Source organism: Henckelia pumila, chromosome 1 (genome assembly GCF_033568475.1).
Source record: "Henckelia pumila isolate YLH828 chromosome 1, ASM3356847v2, whole genome shotgun sequence".
NCBI classification, from domain to species: Eukaryota; Viridiplantae; Streptophyta; class Magnoliopsida; order Lamiales; family Gesneriaceae; genus Henckelia; species Henckelia pumila.
The window spans coordinates 59,104,963-59,115,349 of NC_133120.1; positions in this window are offsets into that span (position 1 = coordinate 59,104,963).

The window sequence follows — 10,387 nt, forward strand, 5'->3', positions numbered from 1 at the left end:
TGAATATTTTGGAATTTAGGATGGAAATTCCATGTTCCAGGAATTGAAGAGGATTTAATGCGGAGGTGAAACTCGATCAGGGACTGTTTTGCAAATATCAAAATTTCAAGGGCTAAAATGAAATTTTTAATTTTAATTCGAGAATATCTAATTTGAGAATTTTTGTAGTTTAAAATTAAATTCTAATTTTGTTAAATTATTTAGGATTTAAATTGGATTAAAAGATTGGTCGAGGACTATTTTGCAATTATTGAAAGTTTCAGGGACTAAATTGCAAAATTGCAATATATATCTAAATGGACACTTATTCCTAGCCTTTACACGTGTATAGCATCAGTTTCAGACTTCTTTCAGCAGCAAAAACGTGAGGAAGAGTAAATTTCAGATTCTCATTTCATTCTTGATCTTCCAACTTTGATATCTTTTTATCCGGTTTCCGATTTTAATTTCGAAGATAGTTTTGGAATCCTTGCGACGAGGGCTACGAGTTGGTGTAAGTTTTCTGATATTTTCAGTATGTCTCGAAATTGGAATACTTGAAGAATCAGATCGTGATGCTATATATATAATTTTGAAGTTATATGTTGTTCGATATCGAAACCGAATCGATGAACGGATGTCGTTGGACTTTGATATGAACTTCCAGCTTATATTCAACTTATTACACCTTTGATGTCGCTGTATTATGCTGATAAATTGATGTTAGGAAGTGTATTAGAAGTTAATATTATTGATAGACTTGATATGTATTATGATATCGACGTTGGATCGAAGAACAAGCGTCGGTTGCAATTGCTATGATTTTTCAGAAGTTATATTTGATCATATGCTTCTGATTTTGCTAATGTTTGATGATATATAGCTGGTATGAGTTGTACTTGAAGTTTATTTGAATGATAGAGTTGTAAGGAATGAGTTACGGTTGCCGAATTTTAACCGTTCCGCCGTCGAATCAAGAATTGGAAAGTATTTGAGTCTAGATTGATTGAGTTGGATATTGTTTGAGTTTTTGCTGATATTCTTGGATATATATGTTATGTTTTCAGATTGAAAACAGGGGGCTTCAATTTAAGAAGAAAACTTCAAAACCGGTTGCCGAAAGAACAAGGATTGTGACTTGTTAGCCTTGAAGATTGAGTTGAAGTTTTTGAACAGAATTTTGATATGAGTTTTTTGTGTTGAATAGCTCAAGATTTGGAGGATCTCAACCACGACTGAACGACTGAAAGGTATAAGACGACATTGAGAGTCAGGGGTTTTGAAACTCAAGGATGAAGCTTCTTGAGTAGTCCCGATAAACCACATACTTATTGCTCTTTATTCTTGATTTAGAATTTGATATTGTCGATCCATCTCAGGTAGTGGATCTTTATTTGAGATTATATATGATATGAAGAAACTTTAATTGATTCTTTTTTCAAGGTCAGATGGACATTATTTTCGAGTCAGATGACTACGATAGATGGATATCCATGTCAAGATCGTATACGAATCTTGATGGCAGTGACTTATTATGAATCAATTCCTTAGCGCGCTATATAAATCTATTGATTTGAAGTATGATTTGAATTATTGCATTGAAGCTTTAAATTGAAGTATTTAGAGTTGATTTGATATGAATTCGATATGTATATGTCTTTTATACTAGGAATTATATTCTCACCGAAGTTATCCGGCTGTTGTCTTGTTTTGTATGTGTGCATGGCAACAGGTGGGGCAGGACCTGGCCAGAGTTGATGTGGGTAGCTCATGAGAGAGTTGTAGACGTGGGAACTCGGTTTGTAGCTGAATTGAACTATTTTAGATCTTATCAAGCATGCTAGAAGATTATGCATGTTTTAGTTTGAAGAACACTAGTTGAGTTTTGTATATAACTAGCTCTTTTGATGTCACTCAAATTAATTAGTTGATGTAGCTAATGATTGTAGATTTGACTAGATCTTGTTCCTGAATTTATGCATGTTCTAGATTTGAATAACATGGATTGGAATGGTTTGGTAGGATCAAAAAGTGCTGTTGAAAAACAGAGCAGGAGGCTTCCCAGAGCAGCACCCGGTCTGCACTTTTTGGCAGATCGGGCGCATCTCAAAACTCCCCAACCCGAGAGTGGGGTTAGGGAGGGGCGCTCGGTCGGCACTTTTTAACCGACCGAGCGCAACCCCTTTTAAAAAAAAGAAAAAAAATTGTTGTTTAATTTAGCTTTGATCCTTCGTTAGTTAATCATGTTTAGTGATTAATTGCCCCAAGATTTGATTAGCAAACCGAGTCCTCACACCAACCCTCAAAAATAATTAAACACTTCTATTTATAGAGTCTGGATCCCGCACCAATTAAATTCCTTTTCAACCTAGGATTTCACGGACAATCAGCATCCCGAACTCGCGCCCGCGCCTGGAAGAATTCTCGCGCGCACGCAAGCCTTCAAAACAGATTCCTAGACCTCCTCTCGCGCGCACGCGAGATATAAACTCGCTCGCGCGAGTCCTCAAAACATTGTTGCTGGAATTTTCTTGCACGATCGCACAAGTTTTGAATCTCTCGTTGCTGGAAATTGCTGTGGCGCACGCGCGAGATGGGAACTCGCCCATGCGCGAGACTTTAACTCCGTTTTCTTCTAAAAGCTCCATTAACCTACAAAAATCAACCAGAAGAGTAGAATGCATACACAATAATTAAAATATAAATAAAACACATGATGTAAAATAAATGAATGCAAAATAACCACAAAAATATGCATACACAATGCACTTATCAACACCCCCATACTTGAACCTTGCTCGCCCTCGAGCAAGACATTCAAAAACAATATGCAAACAACAACATAAGTAAGAATGAATCATGAACAACATAGCCTCCGATAAATCCAACTTCAAAAATTAAAAACCACAAACTTCTGATTGTTCACAATACACTGTCAGTTTACCAAAAACGTGTGTGTGTGTCATGTCCTTCCAGTTTCATGCAACTTCAACAAAATCCATTCTAAGAATGTTTAGCGACCTATGATAATTCAATGCAAGTATCACAATCCATCACTCCGTCATCTCAACAATCCCAAACAAAAACATGCACGTTCTTGAGATTAATTACGTACCTCCGAATTTTGTACCCGGTATTTTTTTATAAGCCCCAATAATTACCCGCAAACTTAGCTATAACTAAGATAGGATTAGAATTTCAATCCCTTCATCTATAGCTCGGATGGAGCATCAATCCCATTTAACCCGCAAACTTAGCTATGGAACAATGATTAGGTACGCCCAAGATCATACATGTCGTGCAATGGTCAAACAAACACAAATATCATCAATTACATCTCTACACTACACCGGTCTAACATGCGTGCTTAATATGATTTACGAGTCAACCCACAGCTTCTCATTTTCAATCAAAAGCCATATTTTCCAAAAACAAATTTTTTTTCAATGCTATCCTCATCAGCTAACAGTCATCATTCTACTTATATACACAACACAAACAATGACACAATGATATGCATGATTACGAACTATATGCAAAGAACTAAACCATATGAATGCAAAACACAATGAAGAACAAAACAAAACTAAATAACACCCCCCCCCCCCCAATACTTATCCAAAGCATTGCCCTCAATGTTTTAGAAACAATGAACAAAATGCAGAACAAACACACAAATGCAAGACGAACAAAAACACAATAAAACAAAAATAACACTCCCCTGGTTTCAGATTCATCCGCTTCCTTCTTAGTACTAGGACGGTAGCAGCAGGCTGGGTAAATAAGTCAGGCACGGCAAACTGGCATGGGAAAAAAATAAAAATAAAATAATAAGAAAGACAAACCAAAAACCATAAATAAAATAAAAAGCAAGGTAAAGAACACTGGGTTGCCTCCCATTCAGCGCTAAATTTATAGTCTATAGCCCGACTATAGTCCTCTCTTGAGTGGCGACATTCAAGGTGGCTTATCCACCGTCATGGAAAAACTCAGATCAGTCCTGCAACTGCATTCTTCACTTCTATTGAGATTTTTTAAGGGACCAATTCCTGCGGAGAGCTAAACCTGCTGGACAGTCCCCAACATAATTAATCGCATCAATAAAATTAACCGCAGAGCAAGATTTTAAATTCGAACTATCACTACCCGACTTAAACATATGGAATCTTACTTGCTCATCATTCAACCTCAAAACTAACTCTCCCTTTTTAACATCCACTAACACTCGACTCATGGCTAAAAATGGACGCCCAAAAATCAGAGGCACCTCACAATTTTCATCTATGTCAAAAATAACAAAATCTACAGGATAAATAAATTTGTCTATCTTGACTAAAATATTTTCCACGACTTCCTTTGAGTATTTAATAGATCCATCAGCAAATTTAAGAGAAATATTTTATAGTTCAATGTTGCATATACCCAATTTCATATCAAGTGCATGAGGCATTAAATTTATACTTGATCCCAAATTACGCAAAACATTATCAACTGATAAACTTCCAATATGACAAGGTATAGAAAAACTCCCTGGATCTTGAGATTTTTGCGGGAGCTTATTCTGAAGCACAGTCGAACACTTCTCATGCCTTGTAACCTGCATCACATCATTCAACTTCTTTTTATTCCTCAGTAAATCCTTCAGAAATCTGGCATAGTTCGGCATCTGAGCTAAAGCGTCTGCAAAAGGTATGTTAATATGCAGTTTCTTGAAAATTTCAAGAAACTTTTAAAAGTGATGATCAAATAAAAATTGCTTAGCTCTATGGGGAAAAGGTAAAGTAGAAATATCAACATCATCATTAACTTCAAATTTTGAAGTCTTACCTTTCTTACCTGCCATTGAGGAATTTTCAGCACGCACATCCTTCTTGGAATCTGAATTTTTCGGCCCCTCCATAGTGTTTTCTTCGTCTCTCTGCTATTCTTCAGACTGTGCTCTAGTCACGACCATGATTGCCTTCACGCCTCTGGGATTTAGTTCAGTGTTGCTCGACAAAGCTCCAATAGGACGAGTAGACAGTTGGGTTGCTATCTGAGCCATCTGAGTCTCCAACTTCTGCAGCATAACTTCTTGATTCTGTAGCCGAGCCTCAGTACCAGCCATGTATTTCATCATAATCTCCTCAAAACTCGGCTTCTCCTCCTCTTGCTTAGGCTGCCAGTTCTGATTGTAGTTGTTATTGTAGGATTTGAACGACTGCCGTCCTTGGTTTCTTGCAAAAGTAGCCGCTTCAACTTCAAATAACTGTTAATCCTCTGGCAGATTCCCTTGTACTTGAGTCGTTGGTGCTACTTTCATAAGTGCCACTTGGTGTGTCAGAGAGTCAATATTTGCATTCAGGGCCATTAAAGCATCAACCTCTAGAATTCCAGCCTTCTTCTCCTTCTTCACATATGACCACTCAATGTTACTCTCTGTCATATTACCTATAATCTCCCAAGCTTCTGCCGGCGTCTTCCTGAATAAGCAGCCATTAGCAGCAGCGTCCAGCATAAGCTTCTGCCGGCGTCTACGATATCGTTCGTAGGCTAGACTTGTATTGTCAATCCAAAATCAATTCTAATAAAATCATTTAATAGAACAACTAAACATATATTTTAATACCTGAAACATCAACTTTTAAATCATTTACACAACACATAAAATTATTTAATTGAGAGTAAACTTTAAATCTTAAATAATAAAATACAATAACATAAAATTCATTTAAAATTCCTTTAATAAATCATGAATAATACAATAAATAACTTAAATCTATTAAAATTCATTAAATAAACCGTGAGTGGAATTATGAATTTTCTGGGTATTACAATGTTACATGCATGAGAACATTGAGCTTTATGCCTTGTTGCATAGTCAGTAGAGGGGTCGTTCAACCCCATGATTATTAGTGGATGGATTCCATGGATTTGGGTCTGGATATATCCACAGTTTTATGTTATTGTAGGGCCTTTTGATGCGACGTCCCGGCGTACTATATACCATGGTGCCACCAGACTGAGAAAAATGTTCATTACCATTGATAGGTTTTCGGTACCCGTCATATTGAATTTGCATTCATAGTATATGTGTACTCCTACTTCTGTGCTGAGAGTTTTATGCTCACGTCCTGAGTTTTTCTATATGGACACCCTATTTCACGGGACAGGGCTCAGGTTAGATGGGCCAGGAGATAGCCAAGGAGTTTGCTGTGGGAGCTGGTAGTGCAGGTACAATACTGTTATTTCGATGATATATTATAACATATATTTTTTTTATGATTACCGGTTGAATTCTGTCGGGCTGTTATTTAAATTTTTATTTTATTTTTTGCAGCGTTTCATATTATTGGTATATATTATTTAATTGAATGCATAAGTATGTTTAGTAGGTGACATTGGGATGGGTCATTACAATGCCTTTGATTTTTATGCTATGAAAAACTTTCGACGCACAAATGTTAGAGATTTGGCCAAGTTAGTAACCAATGCCATTGACAGTAAAGCTAGGAAATTAATAATTTAGGGGTTTGCAGAAAAATAAAATAATCAATGAATTTTGATAGCTCGCACACAATTTTCAAAGAAATATCAATCAGAGGAAAAATGGTCTAGAGGTATAGATTTCACCTGGTTTCGACAACAATCACTCCTAAGTAACTTATTTTCATGAATTGCTTTCAATTAATAACCAAGAACACTTAGATTATTCTATTTCCCTCTCGCGAGTGCCAAATAGAGTGTATCAACTACAGTTCAATTCCAAAATCCCTATTAAAAATCTAATTGCAGTGATATATGTGTAAAACAATGTTCTTCTTAAAGCTCTATTAAAGTTATATACTCTCCTGAGCTATATAAACAATTAACAGTGTAATTTCTATCGATCATATTCAAAATCCCCTCTCCCGAGTGTCGGATTCTAAATAAATATAACAAATCAATTATTGATCAAGTAATTGAAAAGATAATCAGGGGGGACCTCGGGTTGCTAGTCTCATCTTAGGGAAATTAATGATTAATAAAGCAATTAATCAAACAATAAGTGAATATTAAAACCAAGAGATAAAAAAAAAATTTTAAAAAAATCAAGAACCTCGCTCGATCGGATGAACTCGTACGATCGAGCGAGCCAAATTCCTCAGCTCTCGGATTTTAGGATTTTCAGGCCGCACTCGATCCCATGTACTCACACGATCGAGCGAGCTCCAATTGCTCAATTCTCTGTTTTGAAAATTCACGGGCCGTGCTCGATCCTACGAGTTCACAGGATCGAGCGTGCACCTCTGCTTCAGAATTCTGCAGATTGCATTTTGCTGTCAAAGCTTGGCCTTCAATCCAAATCATCAAAAATCAACTCCAAAACATAGTGTATCAATTCTTGAACTTGCATATAAACATATAGGATGTCTAAAGCATATAATCATGCATTTAGTACATCAAATGGATCGTTCAAAAAGCAATAAAAGGCATAACTACATTGAGTCTCATACATGAACTTCAAACCATAATAGTTCTAACATGTTTGATGCTATCTATCTACCATTCTTCAGCTTAAACCCGAGTTCACACTTGCTAAGTCTCGCTCCCGAGCTGTCAATGTCCTATCAGACTAGCTCCTGCCCCATCTGTTGCAATGCACACATACAAAATAAAGCAACAGCCGGATAAACTCCGGTGAGAAATCATTCTCAGTATAATCGACATATAAAACGTTAAATAAATCATATGAAATCTTATCATAATCGACTCAACAATAGAGTAAATAATGCATATATCGATCAAGAATTGATTCATATATCATTGTTGTCATCAAGATTCGTAACCGATCTTGACATGGATATCCATCTATCGTAGTCATCTTAGACTAGAAAATAAGATCGCATCAGATCTTGGCATAGAATCAATTCAATATCATATCATATCATCATCGTATCGACTCAAATTCAAAGATCCACTACCTGAGATTGATCGACAACATCAAAATCAAATCGAAAAGATAAACAAGTATGTGATTTTGGCGGAACAACTCAAGAAGCTTCATTCTCGAGTTTCAAATCCCTGACTCACGATGTCGTCATATACCTTCATATTTTCTCTGTTTTAAATGCTTCAAATCTGAAACATAACATCAAAACAGTCATATCAAACTTTATTAAATCTTCTCATTTCATAATTGATTCAAAATCATCATTCATCTTCAATCAAATTCACTTCAAACCTCAACTTCTTATTCGTCGGTTCGAATCAGAGTCTTGAGTCGTTAGCCTTCAAAACTAGTCTTAAATTGAAGAATAAAATTTCTACAACATCAATAGCTTCTCAAATAATGTCTCAGCTCAATCATCGGCTATCAAAACGGCTTCAAATCCTGAATCGAAGGCGTAGCGATTGAAAATCGATAACCGACATAATATCGAAACCATTCTAACTTCATATATATTTCGAACCAACATATCACAGCAAGACATCATCAAATCTCAGCATACTCAACACATAACTAATCAAACCCATGTTGGTAAGTCATAAGACATCCAAACAATATCCGTTCGTCAATTTGATTTCGAATATACAAGATACAAAAGCTCAAGAACATGCATAGGGCATAAAATCTGATCTCTGCAGTATTTCAATCTTAAAAACATACCGAAGTAAATAAATACTTACATAAAATCTAAGTCCTTGTTTCAAGGATTCCAGAACAATTTTCAAAATCAAAATTGGACTATCAAATCAAAAGTTACGGGGTTTGAAAAATCGGAAAGCAAAAGAAAACAAAGGTCTCGGCTTCCTCTGTTCTTCAAGTTTTCTGAATGCAAAAGAAGATAACACGTATTCATGCTGATAATACATATACTAATCGGATATGTATTGTCATAATTGTACTTTAGTCCCTGAAACTTCGTAAATTGCAATTCAGTCCTCGGCCCTCTTTTTAATTCAATTTCAATCCTAAATAATTTAAGAATATTAGAATTTAAATCGAAACTCTACAATCGAAATTATAAATATTCCCAAATTAAATATTCTCGAATTAAAATTAAATGATTTCGGACATTCTCGCAGTTTAGTCCTTGAACTTCTCTATATTTGCAAATTGATCCCTGCTCGGATTTCACCGTCGAATTAAATCTTCTTTCATTCTCGGAACTCGAAAATTAATTCTTAAATCCCATAAATATTCCAATCGAATATGTAATCTTTTCATTTAATAATTTCCGGAATTTAAATCTCAAAATCCGTAAATTCTCAAATTAAATAGTTTCGGCTCGAAAATTAAATCTATAATTTCCATAACTTCTCAAATCAATATTTGCCCAAAATACGAAATTAATTTTCAAATTTCCAGAAGTAATCACTTAATATTTTCGGGACTTACAATTCCTCCTCTCTAAGGAATGATTTTGTCCTCGAAATCGTATTCAATCGAACTATCAATTCTGATAAACGGAATGATTATCTGAAGTAATTTTCACTTCAATCATATACCTCTGATCTTCGTATCTCATCTCTTCATCTCTTATCAGATTATCTCTTCTAATATGCGTTTATTCTCTTGTATTCTGTATCTATTCATTCGTACTTTAATTAACTGAAAAGACTTCTTTTTGAGCTGTTTCTCTCCTTAATCAAGGATCTATCGAATATTCGACTTAACTCAGAATCTCTTCAATATCTATTTCATCTGATTAAAGCACATAGGAAGAATCTATTGATACTTCCTTCAATTAGATACGTGGAACAAATCTGATCCATCATATCAAGTTGGAAAGAATAATTCTTTCAATAAAATCATCAATTCTTTCTGACATCTCATTCAGTGAAATTCAGTTTCAGTGACCAGTATCCAACATTATATTCTGAATCTGTAATTCATACTGCTCTTTCTCTATTCTGAATCGAAAGATGTTTCACGAATAACTTTTTCGCTGACCAATCAATTCCCGCTTTTAAAAGTTATATCTATCATTCACTTACTAACTCTGTTTCTTCTTCTCTGTTCTCATTTCATACAGATTCATATTTATATTCTTTGCGTATTTCCAATCACATCTGATCCGATGTCGGATACTTCTGAAATATCATTTCAACACAAAGAAATCTGGTTTCCTTCTTATCATATCATCAAAGCACTATCTCAATATCGACTCGATAGCTTTTACAGGAATCATATAATCAAGTGGCAATACATTAAGTCAATTAATATCAAATCAGGTATTAAAGTTCTGAGTATAACCTCAAAATTCTTGAAAATCAACTCAGATAATCCATCAATTGGAGAATGATATAATGCAATCACATATAACCAAACACTCAGAACATCAATCAATCGATGCCACAATCTATCAAATAAATCTAAAGTCTCTATCGTGATAATAGATTTCAATAATTCATGTAATCTCATCATATCATTAACTTCTTAACA